The sequence below is a fragment of the Benincasa hispida genome, chromosome 1 (genome assembly GCF_027475165.1).
Source record: "Benincasa hispida cultivar pf3 chromosome 1, pf3_genome.v1.1, whole genome shotgun sequence".
NCBI lineage: Eukaryota > Viridiplantae > Streptophyta > Magnoliopsida > Cucurbitales > Cucurbitaceae > Benincasa > Benincasa hispida.
The window spans coordinates 74,893,162-74,908,585 of record NC_143478.1 but is presented as its reverse complement, the minus strand read 5'-3'; positions in this window follow the sequence as shown (position 1 = coordinate 74,908,585).

Here is a 15,424-nt window from a genome sequence, read left to right as displayed (position 1 = left end):
GAAAATCAGAGTCTGTGTATCCAGTAAGGATCAGATCCTTAGAACCATACATGGGCATGTTGTCCCTTGTTCTCCATAGATATTTGAGGATATTTTTAATGGCAGTCCAATGATGAAATATTGGATAAGATTGATATCTACTTACTATCCCCACCACATAGGAGATGTCAGGTCTCGTACATAACATCGCACACATCAGGCTGCCAATATTTAATGCATAGGGGATCCGTCTCATTTCCTCAACCTCTTGAAGTATCTTAGGACATGGTTCCTTACACAATATAACTCTGTACCTGAAAGGTAGAAAGCCTATCTTGAAGTTCTACGTCGAATACTTGACAAGCATTTTATCAATGTACGATGCTTGAGACAGAGCTAGCGTTTTATTCTTTCGATCTCTAAAGATCTGAATTCCTAGAACAAACTGAGCCTCTCCCAAATCTTTCATTTGGTATTGGTCTCTAGCCAGTTTTTAACTTCAGTCACTAGACCTTCATCATTCCCAATGAGTAGGATATCATCTACATATAATACTAAGAAAGCTACGGAACTGTTAATGATTCTCTTGTATACACAAAGCTCATCAACATTTTGATCAAAGCCATAAGATTTGATCGCAGTGTCAAACCTTAAGTTCTAAGATGGAGAAGCTTGCTTCAGTCCATAAATGGACCGACTAAGCCTGCAAACTTTATGCTCTTGACCTTGGGTTATAAATCCCTCAGGCTGCTCCATATAAATGGTCTCCTCAAGATTGCCATTAAGAAAGGCAGTCTTGATGTCCATTTTCCAAATCTCATAATCATAATATAAGGCAATGGATAGGAGGATTCTAATAGACTTCAGCATGGCAGCAGGCGAGAAAGTCTCCTCATAGTCGACTCCTTCAACCTGGGTATAATCCTTTGTCATCAGTCTAGACTTGAAGGTTTTCACCTTCCCATCAGCATCTTATTTTCACTTGTAGATCCATTTGCAACCTATATATTTTACCTCATCGGGTTGATCTACAAGATCCCATACTGAATTGAAGTATATTGACTCCATTTCGAGATCCATAGCTTTGATTCACTCATCTTTGTCAACATCCTCCATAGACTTCTTGTAAACAATGGATCCTCAATATCTTCATCAGCTAGCATAGCTAGGATTTCAATTAAACCCATGCAACAGACAGATGGGTTCGCAACCCTCCCACTGCATCGAGTTTCCTTCAACACTTGAGGTGGATTTGACCTACTAGATGATCCAACTTCAACAACTCTTGTTGAGGTATTGGGTTCTTCAACAACTCTTATTAAAGGTTCAACATAATCTTACTGCGGGACTTGTGCTCCCTTATGTGGTCTTCTTCAAGAAAAGTAGCAGTTGTTGATACAAACACATTGTTTTCTTTTGGGTCGAAGAAGTAACCACCTTTCGTTCCTTTGGGATAGCCTACAAATAGGCACAATCTTGAACGAGATTCCAGGTTCTTAGAATTAGCCTTAAGCACATGTGTTGGGCAACCCTAGATTCTAAAATGACGTAAACTAGCTTTATGACTATTCCATAACTCCAAAGGTGTTCTGGTAACACTTTTGGATGGAACGCAGTTCAAAATATATGCTGTAGTCTCCACTGCATAACCACAAAACAAGTCAGGTAAGGAATCGTAACTCATCATAGACCGAACCATGTCCAACAGGGTTCAATTTCTCTTTTCTGATACACCATTCTGCTGAGGTGTACCAGGTACCGAGAGTTGGGATACAATTCCATGTTCTATCAAATAGTTTTGGAATGTCAAATCTATAAACTTTTCACCTCGATCAGATCGAAATGTCTTTATTGTTTTACTCAATGCATTTTCATCTTCAGCCTTGAATTTTTGAACTTTTCAAAAGATTCAGACTTATGTTGCATTAAATAAATGTACCCATATCTTAAATAATCATCAATAAAAGTGATGAAATATTCATAATCTCCCCTAGTTTTTACATTCATCGTACCACATAGGTCTAAATGTACTGGCTCTAAAGGTTCGTTGGCCCTATGACCTTTTCCAGTAAAGAGTTTTTTTAGTCATTTTGCCTTCAAGACACGACTCACACACAGGTTAAGAATTTTCTTCTAACTCGCTTAGAATTCCATTCTTCACAAATCTCTTAATCATATTGAGATTAATGTGTCCTAGTCTTAGGTGCCAAAGTTGAGAATTTTCTTTAGGAGAAATTTTAAGACTTTTATATTGAGTTATTGTAGTTTTAAACATCTCAGTGTTATGGAGGGCTTTAGTAGCTAACAACCTTAGCACGTATAAATTATTTTCTAGTTTAGCTAAACAAATATTGACACCATTCTTAGAAATAAACACTTTTATAAGAAAAATAATACAATATGATTGTTCTAGCGACCACTTTACAAAAATTAAGTTTCTCTTTAAACCAGGAACTACATATATATTTTCTAGTAAAATGAATTTTTTTTATAAAGTCAATTGGAGACCTCCCACTGCCACAGTCAAGACGTCGTGCCCAATTCCAATCCGCATCATCATCTCACCATCATCAAGTTTTCGCCAAGAACTAATTCCCTGAAATGAAGAACAAACGTGATTAGTGGCACCAGAATCTATAATCCAGACATAATCATCATTCTCCATTAAACATGTTTCCAATACAAGCAAATCAAATTTATCTTGCTTGGCCTTCTTCTTTTCTACCAAGTATTTGGGGCAGTTCCTCTTCCAATGTCCATCTTGGTTGCAATGGAAACAGATTTCCTTTGCAGCCTTAGCTTTCTTTTAAGCAATGGCCAGTGGGTTAGCTTTCCCTTTTCCCCCTTTCTTCTTCTACTACTTTTATTGTCAGATGAAGAAGGTACATACTTTGTCCCAGAGGTCATTTTGCTTCACCCTTCTGTCCCTTACTTTTCATCAAGGGCTGGAAGGTCTATAGCTCATTAAGGATGGTGGTTAGGTTGTAGTCAATTCTATTCAAAGCAACATTGCTCTGGAAATAAAAACTTTGAGATAAAGATTCCAAAATGAAGCTAACCTAGTTGGCTTCATCGATGATGGACTCATTCATCCCTGCCAGTTGAAGTGGACCATCATGTTGAGAAATTGTTCTCGAACAGATGCCTGTTCTTGCATACGAACATTGAAGATGTGTTTGATAGCGTCATACCTGAGTTGTGCGAAAGATTGTCCGAACATTCCCTTTAAGGACTCCATGATCTCATGGGCCGTGAGCATGGACTCATGTATCTTGGCCAAGACTTCTGAAAGACTAGCCAAGATGTACGCTTGGGCCTTTTCGTTTGCCCTTGTTCATCGCTCGTATGCTTCTCGAACATTTCAAGCAACATTGGGAATTGGAATGGGAGGATAGTCCTCCATCAGGACGAAACAAAGGTCATCGATTATTAAAATTATGTTGATCGTGTTTTTCCATGATATGTAGTTTTCGCCGATTAATTTATCAGCGGCGAGTAAATTTAAAGTCGCGGTAGCCATTGAAATAAATTTGCTGAAACATACAAATTATTTATAATTAGTTTATTTACATTAAACCATTAAGACAACCGATCAATTTTTAGCAAATAGTCTAGTGTACCCTAAGTGACATCTATTTGGCAATGATGTTTTAGTGAGGAAGACAACAGTCATCGTAGGGTGATCATGTGCCCCTTCATTGAAATGAGACATTCTCAACCATTAGACAGAAACAACATCTTTTCATTATAACTAACAGTCACCATTGTTCGGTCCAAAATTTGTTAACTTGCTTAACAATTCTTGTAAGTGTAGTCCCTCATTTTAGGTTCTAGAGTTCCGCCCTAATAAGCTAATCATAGGGAACAATCGATTGGGACATGAAACTAAAATAACTCTATCCATTTCTAGAGATCAATTAAAGCATCATGCAAAAATGCCATCCTTTAGGGGGACACCCACGGTGCCACGAGACCATGCACAAAACTTTACTTCAACCTAATGAGAGATACCGAGGGATGTGTTGTCACATGTCTCGCTCCCACTTATTATAAACACTCTCTCTATTCACCTTGATATTGATCTATACAAATGCCATCCGTAAGGGGACATCCATGGTGCCTCGAGGTCGAGCATAGACCTCATGGTGTAAATTTTAAGGAGAAACGTAAAGAGGATAAAATGAAGTATCATATACTTCATTTTTCTCCCACTGAGTGTTTTACCTAGAGTTAATTAACTTAGAAAAATCTGGCTACTGATTTTATCTAAATGTTTGTTTAGTTTGCCCAAAAACAATATTTATATTTGGATAGTTAAACAATTTTGATTAAGAGCTATTAAAATCTTTAATAAACTTTAATCAAACTTGCATGCATGTAACAAATCTATCTAATTCACCTTTTCAAGTAAGTTCCCAGGTAAGGGTGTTACGTTTCCATCAACTTAAATACCACAACCTAGACAGAACTCACCTTAGACAAAAGGTCTCTTATACATATATTTGTTACAATGTTAATCTTTTATTAAAATCAATTTAATCCTATTAAACCGATTAAAAAATCAAACTAAGATTTCTAATCTCATTAGAAACGTGATCTTATGTCTATCTCAATCATATTTTTAAAACAATTTTAAAGATGATTATTACCTAAGGTTTGCATGCTACTCTTAATGATTGATTTTAATTTCTAATTTCATTTTGTTATAACAATCATAAACAAATGAAATAAATTTAAATCATACATTGCATGCTTTGACAAACTTTAATAAATTATAACATTTATAAATTAACCTAAAGTAGTGTCATGCTTCATGCAATTTTATTTCATTACTAACATATATAACATTTATATAATAAAGTAATGAAACATGCAATAGCATACATCCATACATACATTGAACTATATATTATAACATTTATAATATAAATGATGCATGGATATGCTATTAATGCATGCATGCATATATTATAACATTTATACTATATGATGCATGAGCATGTAATATAATTTAAATCATGCATATACATGTATTATAACACTTATAATATAAAATGATGCATGAAATTAAATGCACAAACTATGGTGGGATTTTATACTATATGGCATACTATATGACATATATATATATAATTAAAATATACATCACATATATAATTAATAAACAAAAATTATTGGACCGAGATTGGACACTAAACAATAATTAATTAATATGACATTTATATTAATTTAATTAACCAAACTACTAACTATTACAAGAACAAATTTCAATCAGTTCAAATACAAGCGAATCGGCCTTGAACTGCTCGAGCCAGACCAACTAGCCATTGAATCGAACCCAAATCGATCGAAATAACTGAACCGCAGCTGCCAAGTGAACCACAAACTGAATCGGATCAGAACTGGTTGGTTATTTCTGCATCAACATTGCAACGCTACAGAAAGAACACAACGTTGTTCTTCATTGCAGCGTTGCAACGCTGCGGTACAGTCCCGACTATACTGCTGTGAATTCCATCAATTCTCCGCCAAAACTGGTCCTGTTTCTCCAGATCCACACCGAAAAAGCCACAAACAACTCAATTACTAACAAATACAGACTCGATTGCATAGAATATGCCCCAAAACATGGGTCTTTATATACCAAAAAGTAAATTAAAGTAGTGAAATAGTGCCAATCCCGAAAAAAATCCAACAATTTCAAAAACATACATTCTTAAACAACCATCACATGAAATTACAAATTGCACATACCCACCATAAACTGTAAAATCAATTAAAAAAATTAAAATTTGGGATCATCAACTGTGCTCTGATACCAATTGAAGGATCTCAGTGAAGAGATCATAAGCAGAAGCGATGGATCGTCCCAAAACCAATTTTTCAAAATAATCAAAGAGAAATTATGCAATTAATCATACAAAATACAACATGCTTATGAAATTACAATATATACATAAAGGTTCAGAAGGACTTACCTTTGAAGATCTCAACACTTCACGTTAAAACCCCTTCTGTGAAAAAACAAGTACAAATTGTAAGGCCAAATGAGCACAACCAATAGGAAACCTCAGTATTCTCAAGTGAGAATCCAGGAGATGTAAGCTCTAGTGAATTTAAATGAAAGGGAAGGGAAGAATTTTTTAAGAAGAAGTGAGGAGTAGGGAGTTTTCTCTACGTTGTCTCTTTCACATAACTCTTTTGTGAGAGTTTTTACAGGAAGAAGAAGATTACCCCAAAACCACCAATCCCACTCACATAAAAGTGGAGAGGAAAAAAAAGGGAGGGAGTTACTCCCTCCCCTAGTTAATTTAAATTAATTTTAAATTAATATAATCAATTATTTAATTTAATTTAATATATATTTATATGATAACTAACTTATATGTTAAACTATATGTTATATCAAATATAACATATAACTTATAGTTTTAATATTGTATCATATACAATATGACCTATAGTTTCTTTTCTCTCACTAATAGCATTTAAATTTAATATAAATCACATTTACATTAAATTTAACTATATAAATCCAATTCATATAATTAATATTTGAATCATATTTAAATATTTATTTCCTCTCATAAATACTTAATATTATAATGTAACAAATACATTATAGTAATTATATCACATATAATTAAAATTTAATTAATTATATCATTCCTTCAATTAATTTGAACAATTCAAATTAATCCAAAAATTGATACTCATTTAATCCCATTGAGCTACCGAGGGGACCTCATGGACCTGTAGCTTGAAGCTCCAACGATACATGAATAATTAATTAAACTCTTTAATTAAATTATTTACCATCCGTTAACTGTCGGGCACTCCACTAAAGACCAACATTTGCACTCTTTGCACTACAGATATATTTCTGTGTCTATTGGATATAATCAATCAACAGTACGATGACCCTTCACAAATTGCTCGTAAGTACAGCTGGGCCAAAATTAACGTTTTGCCCTTGTAGTTACATCTAACTCCTTAAGTACCACTTATCCTTCTAATGAACAATAAATCATAGTCCAACTATGATCATATTCCTCTCAAGCCAGGAGAGGGTGTGGTACCACATTATTCAAGCCTCGGAATTAGCACGTAAGGAAGCAATTTATCTACTTACCCTGAAGAGTGAATTCCATCTTGTGTAACTGTATTCCCAACTCTCGAATCAGATGAATCCTCAAAATGGTAGGCTTGTTGAATCGACGATCTAGCTACTCTACCCATGCAAATCAAAAGACCGCCCTCATAGGCAGGAGTTCACAACTCACTCAGGATTCAGGTCATGTTACCTATGGTTATCTTAGTGAAATGTAAGTCTCTATTATGAACGGTGTTATATAATGAGACTAAACATTTTGTGGTCCGGTCTTATACAAACTCCTCTGTGTAGAATATCCTCGGTCACATGTTCCCACATGAATGGTCAGGATCATATCATTTGTAGCACTTTACAACAATTGTAACACCTACAAAGCGGGCCATATTCATAGTGTTACCAAGATAAGGTATCCAGTCTTATCCATCTACTATAGACCATTTAGGTTATCACTTGAAAATGATCCACCCATATGTCTCTACATACATGTTTAAGCTACAAGATACCTGGATGTTAGTTTATTGATTTGTGGTTAATGCAACTAATTTTGAAATAAAACATCAAATATTTTATTACATAAATAAATAGTTTGTACATTACAAATACAAACTATAGGACCTTATAAGATTTAAATCAACCCCAACAGTGCATAAGCAAATGTGTCTTATGACTTGAACCTTTATATAATGAAGATGATTTAGAAATACTAGAGTAACTTTTGGTTTTGAACTCTGTCTCTAACAACATCTCACACATAACATTATTAGGATGTATTTTGAAAGCCCGTGCTTTAAGACCTAGCAAATGTATCCCAGTTTAGTGAATGTTTTAGAGAATTTGCCTAAAATTTTATAGGAAGCGGCCCCACTTCCACAATCACATAGGTGAGTTTATCAAGAGTACTCATGTAGCTAGGTACTCCACTTAACATCAAGTATAGATCTCATTAAGAACTGAGTTCAACCTTTCATACGCTTTAGGATATTAGGCTAAGACTCTGGGTCATAGGATAAAAATGTTATATTATTTTTACCATGATTCACTTCATATCATTTATGATCAATTATTACCCTTTGAACCTGTTTCTTAGGATCTTCAACCTACAGGTTGGATTTTCCTCACAAGTGATTCATCTTTCTATAGACATGAGTCCCATTTTTTCTGAGGTTTTGAAAACCTTCTCTTTGATTAGTCCTTTCGTCAAAGGACCTGCCAAGTTTTCATCAATCTGTATGTGATTCACTCTAACTGCACCAGTAGTGAGGAACTCTCTAATGGTATTATGCTTACAATGTATTTTTCGTCTCTTTCCATTATAATAAAGGTTCGGAACTTTTTTTATTACTCCAGTACTATCACAATGGGTAAATATGGTTGGTACCAGTTTTTCCCATAAAGGAATCTCTTATATTAGACTTCTAAGTCAGACTACTTCTTTACTAACTGTTGCTAGTGCTATCATTTCTGACTCTATCGTTGAATGGGCTAAAATAATCTATTTCTTAGACTTTCAAGAGATAGTTTCACCTGCTATATTAAAAACATAGTCACTAGTGGCCTTTGAGTCATCACAGAGGGAGTTCCAATTTGCATCGTTGTACCCTTCCAGGAAAGCGGGATACTTTTGATTATGTAATCCTAGGTTCTAGGTTTTCTTCAAGTATCTCATAACCTTTTCTACAGCATTCCAACGCTCTATCCTGGGTCTACTTGTAAACCTACATAGTAATCCTACAACATAACTATACCAGGCCTAGTGTAATCAACAACATATCTAAGATTGCCTATGATGCTTGCTTACTCAGATGAAGGGAAAATCGAATGTTGCAGTGGAAGCGTTTTATTAGAATGTTTTGCATCCCGCAATCCGATTTTTACATAATCATTGAATTAAAACAGAATATAAACATGTAAATTAGGATATATTAGAGAAAAGATTAGAACAATTCTTACCTTTGTAAATTCCCAGTGCCATGAACAATCCTTTCCTAGTTCCAACGAACGGATCTCCAACGATCTTGATCACAAAAAATTTCTTAAATAATCTCGAACACTACCATGAGAGAAACTTCGTTATTTTCTGGGATTCCAATAGAGGGATAGATGGTATTCAACTATTGGGAGAGGGAGAGGAGAAAAATGTTTTAGAGAATAGAGAGGATTTTCTTTATGGCTTAGGGAAAAATTCTGCACAATAATTCTATGGTATTTTGTATTGTGTTGTCTATTTTAGTGTATTCCCAAATGATCATAAGGAGATCTTTATATAGAGATGAGCTAAACCTTTTCCTAATATTTTCTTTTTTTATAATTAATGAAATAACACTTATTTAATAAATTAGCCCATTTAGTTAAATAACACTTATTTAATTAATTAACCCAATTAAATAACACTTATTTAATTTTAATTTGCATAATAATTAAATAAGTATACATTAAACCAAATTTAATGTATATATTTAATTTGAAGGGAAACCATCAAAGGTTTCCTAGCGGAAGCGGAGATCGTTCCCATTTTTTGTTTCACATAATTGATAAAATTACAAAATCAAAACAGAGAAGATTATGCATTAAAAATTAAAAATTACAGCATGCTTTTCCAGAGAGAAGAAGAGAGGAAGAAGTAGCACTTATCCTTGAAGCCAATCTTCTCTGTCATCCCTCGATCCATGATCACAATCCGATCTCCAAACCAAGACATCACCACGTGAGAACCCTCTGTATTCTCTAAGGATGAGAATTGGGTAGGAGTGGTGGGCTCTGTACAATTCTTTGGAAGAGGGATAAGAGGATGAGAGGTTTTTCTCAGAGACCTCTTCACTGTAATTCAGAGGAAGAAGATGGAGAATTGTTCTCCCTGAACAACCCTCACACTGCACGTCTGTTTTGAGAGAAATTAGAAGAGGGAGTTGTAACTCCCTCCCTTTAATTAAATTAAATTGATAATATATATATATAATAACTACCTTATTATATATATATACTATATGTTATATCAAATATAACACATAACCTATAGTTTTATTTTCCCTCAACTATGCATGACATTTAATATAAATCATATTTATACTAAATTCAATTATTTAAATCTCATCTATATAATTAACATTTGAATCATATTCAAATATTTAATTCCTCTCAACTATTTATGGTATTTAACACAAATAATATTTATATGAAATTTAATTATATGAATCTCATTCATATAATTAGTATTTGAATCATATTCAAATTCCTCTGAAAGTACTTTATATTTTAATGTATCTAATACATTATATTAATTATATCACATATAATTAATTTAAATAATTATATCAAATATAATTAAATTTCCTCGATTAATTGGAACAATTCAAATTAATCCAAAATTAATTCTCAATTAAATCCCTATTGAACTACAAAGATGACCTTATGGACCTGTAGATTGAAGCTCCAATGGTACTTGGATAATTAATTAAACTCTTTAATTAAATTATCTAACTTCTATTAACTACCGGTCATTCCACTAAAGACCGACAAACTGCATTTTTCACACTACAGATATATTTTTGTGTCCATTAGATATTACCATTCAACAATGTGATGACCCTTCACAAATTGCTCGTAAGTACAGCTGAGCCAAAATTATCGTTTTGTCCTATAGTTACATCTAACTCCTTAAATACCACTGATTCCTCTAATGAACAATGAGTTATAGTCCAACCATGACGAAGTCCCTCTCGGGCCAAGAAAGGGTGTGGCCATATTGTTAAGTTCTAGAATCGACACTTAAGAGAGCAATTTATCTACTTGCCCCGACATCAGGGAATAAGTGAATTTCGTCTTGTGTAGTTGTAGTCCCAACTCCTCAATCAGTCGAATCTCCAAAATGGTTGGCATATTGAATTGGAAATCTAGTCACTCTTATCCATACAAATCAAAAGACCACCTTCATGAGTAGGAATTCACAAGTCACTCAGGATTCAGGTCATGTCACCTATAGTCATCCTAGTGAAATGTAAGTCTCTATTATTAATAGTGTTATATAATGAGACTAACCATTTCATGGTCAGGTCTTCTACAAACTCTTTGTATAAGATACCCCCACTCTGTTGGGGATGATGCTCTAAACTCTCATTGGGTTCTGTAGTTTGTAAACACTTGTATTGAACAAACGCTTGTGATGTAATAATATGAGATATTTTCTTCACTGTTGTCTATGAAACATGAGATGCTATTATTTACTTTACCATAAACCAATAAACTATGATCCCTGGTTGTCGTTGTAACTTAAGCATGTATGTGGAGACATATAGGTGGATCATGCCTTAAGTGATAACCAAAATAGTCTGTAGTATATGAATATAGAAGGGAAACCTTATCCTAGTGACACTACGGATGTGGCCCGCTTTGTAGATAGTTACAAGTGTTGTGACGTGCTACAGATGGTCTAATCCTGATCATTCATGTGGAGACATGCGGGCGAGGGTGTCCTATAAAAGGAGTTTGTATAGGACCAGACCACGAAGTGTTTAGTCTCGTTATATAACGTCGTTCATGATAGAGACATCACTTCACTAGGATGACCATAGGTAACATGACCTCAATCCTGAGTGAGTTGGGAACTCCTACCTTTAAGGGTGTTCCTTTGATTTGCATGGGTGCGAGTGGCTAGATTTCCGATTCAAATCTACCACTTTGGAGATTCCCCTGATTCGGGAGCTGGGAACTCAGCTACACAAGATGGAATTCACTTCTTCCCTGAAGTAGGGGTAAGTAGATAGATTGCTCCCTTAAGGGCTGATTTCGGGGCTTGAACGATATGGCACTACACACCTTCTCATGGCCCGAGAGGTGTCTACTCATAGTAGGACTATGATGTATTATTCATTAGAGGGATCAGTGGTACTTAAGAAGTTAGATGTAACTACAAGGGCAAAACGATAAATTGGCTCAACTGTACTTACGAGCATCTGTGAAAGATTATCATATTGTTGATTGGTTATATTCGAGTGTAGTTGTCGGTCTTTAGTGGAATGTCCAACAATTAATGGATGGTGGATCTCGTGGCTAAAGTGTTTAATTAGCTATTCACGTACCGTTGGAGCTTCAAACTACAGGTTCACCTTGAGAGCTCAATGGATTCAAGTTGAGAATCAGTTTTTGGGTCAGTTTGAAGTGTTTAAATTGACAAGAGAGAGTTTAATTATATATGATATGATTAAACTGGTTCAGTTATATATGATATAATTGACATGATGTATGAGATACATTAATTAGAGCAAATGGATATAAATATGATTTATATCAAGAAAAGGAGAAAAGAACTATGGTTTAAATGTTGCATATGATGTGATATTAAAACTATAGGTTATAAATATAATATGATAAGTTAGTTATTATATTTATTTGTAATTAAACAATTATGAGATAATTGTTGGTGGTTTTCTCCATAACCGTGCGTGAAAGTGGGAGGTTGCATTTAGTTTTCATAACTGAAAGGATAAAATGAAAATAGTTTTCATTTTGAAAAGAATCTTTGTATCCCTTGATAAGTTGTACATTGCCCATCGTTTAGCTGACGAGAGCCTACACGACAGCTTCAAGTGTTGACTAAACGATCATGTACACACGTTGTTTCCTAAACGATCGTGTAGCTTTTACTAATTAATCACGCGCCTGAGCAAGATTCACTAAATGATTGTATACCTTTTACTAAACGATAAAAGTAAAAGGTATATAGAGATGATGTATGACCATTGTATAACCTGAGGTGGGATTTCAACTATATGCATACATATGACATATAATCAAGCATACATCTTATGTACATTCACCAAAGACTAATGGACCAGGATGATCAGCCTCAAAACCGAAAATCAAATTCTATCTATTACATAACTCCATTGAGCAAACCGGTTCACTGGCAAACCAGGTCTTGAACAGCCCGGGTGAAGCCATCCTGATCGTTTAGTAAACTGGCCAAGTATCCATGATCATTTAACTACGATTGAGTACCATTTACAATGCGACGAAGCATGAGGCACTCAATCATTTAGCGCACTAACATTAAATGCGCAAGTATAAATGATCGTTTAAACAATGACGTTGCTGTGAAGCATGATCGTCTAGACGATCATAGAGCAAGCGCTTAAGTAACATTTACTCCGCAATCGTGTATTCAATGACTAAGCGATGAAGCTTGCTGAGCTACACGATCGTTTAGTGCGCGTGCGTTCACCTTGCTGCCGAGTATCTCATACTCAACTGTCGCTTACCCCATCGTTTAACGATCTGACCAACGTTTGGTCCTCTTCATCCTCGAAGTACAGAGTAACTTCTTGCCTTGAAACTTTATCACGAGCGACTCACACAATCTCAAACACTTTGAATTACAGACTTGATAGCAAGTTAATACGCCAAAAAACACAGGGGCCTTTACAATTAATTTTAAATGTAAAAGAATTAAATAACCAGAGGCATCATCCCAGAAGCTCCATTAATCTGCATCCACAAAACTATTTAACACTTAAACAGAATGCAGACATGCTTCACCCACCAAGAATGTAAAGAATGTAAATGCTATTCTATACATCAATGGATTTGGAATATCAGAACCTGGCTCTGATACCAATTTAAGGAACTCTTATCAAAGAGAACCTATGAGCAGAAGTAAGATCGTTCCAAATTCATTGTGATAGAATTACAAGCATTCACAAACATATATACAAGTTATGTATTTTAGAACAAATTACGGCATGCTACCAACAAATAAATACAAAGGAACAATCTCTCGCTCTCGCTTGGATCAACACCTCTCGCTACCGCTGCAATGCCAAACCAATCATCTACCCAAATCTCTCACTGTCGCTCGACACACAAACAGACTTCTCCAGAATAAGCAGCAACTTAGACACCACCACTCAGAGACCTTGGTATTCTTGGAGTGAAAATGCAGGAGGTGTGGGCTCTGTTGGATTGGGTAAAGGGAAGGAGGAAACAATGATCGTATTTAATGACTAAGCAAGTGGGAGAGGTTTGTGTCTATCGTATAGACTTATGCTTGATTGTTTAGTGAAGCAACACGATCGTTTATACATTTTAATCATCGATGACCCAAGGTTCGTCCTTATGGAATAGTGTCCTCCTATTCCACCTCAAAACACCACTCGAAATGTTCGGAAGGCTTATGAGCATTGGACACGGGCGAACGAGAAGGCTCGAGCTTATATCTTGGCTAGTCTTAATGATGTTTTGGCCAAGAAGCATGAGCTTATGGTCTCAGCGCATGAGATCATGGAATCCCTGTGGGGAATGTTCGGACAACCGTCTGGGCAACTCAAACATGAAGCTCTGAAATGCATCTTTACTTCAAAATGGAGGAAGGCACCTCTATTCGTGAACATGTGCTAAATATGATGGTCCACTTGTTGGATTTTATGTCCTAAAACTCGTAGTTTTAATATCATATTCTTGTTCAATAAAGCTGTTATTGAAAATCTTTAGTAAATTTAAATTCTATATTCATGAATCCAATAAACTAAGGAACCGAGGCTATTAAGTTTAAGTTTGAACTTTATGTAGTGACTTAAATGTGGATCAAGTTCAAATATATAGCCAAAATGGTCTATAGTATATGAATAAGGTTGACGCCTTATTCTGGGGACATTATAGATGCGGCCCATTTTGTAGTTAGTACAAACGATGTGATCCTAAACCATTCATGTGGAGACATAAAAATAGGGGCATCCTATGTAAAGAGTTTACATAAGACTGAACCATGAAATAGTCACTTTTTACGTTTTAAACGTCGTTTAATATACAAAACTGACTATTTCGTTAATTGATGACCTAGGTAACTTAATTTTATTCCTAAGCTAACTATGAACTCCTATTCACTCGAAATTATCCTTAGATCTGCATAGGTGAGGGCAGCTCATTATCGCTGGCCCAATAAGCCTCCCATTTTAAGGGTAAGATCAGGTGGATAGCTGGGAACATAGGGTACAAGACGGAATTCACTCCTACCCGTTATAGAGATAGTAGATAGGTTATTCCCTTTAGTACTGAATCTAGGTCTTGAACAAGGGGCTCTACCCTCTCCTTGGCTCGAGAGGGGTTCGGTTTATAGGTTGGACCTTAAACCAATTATTCATTAGAGGATCAGTGGAACTTAAGGAATAAAATATAGTCTCAGGGGTAAAACGGTTTTTATGATCCAACTGAGATTACGAACAACCTGTGAAGGATTAGCTTACTAATCATGGTTATATCATATGGACACAAATATATCTATAGTGAGGGGAGTGCAACTATGGGACTATAGTGAAATGACACGTGAGTTAATGAATGTTG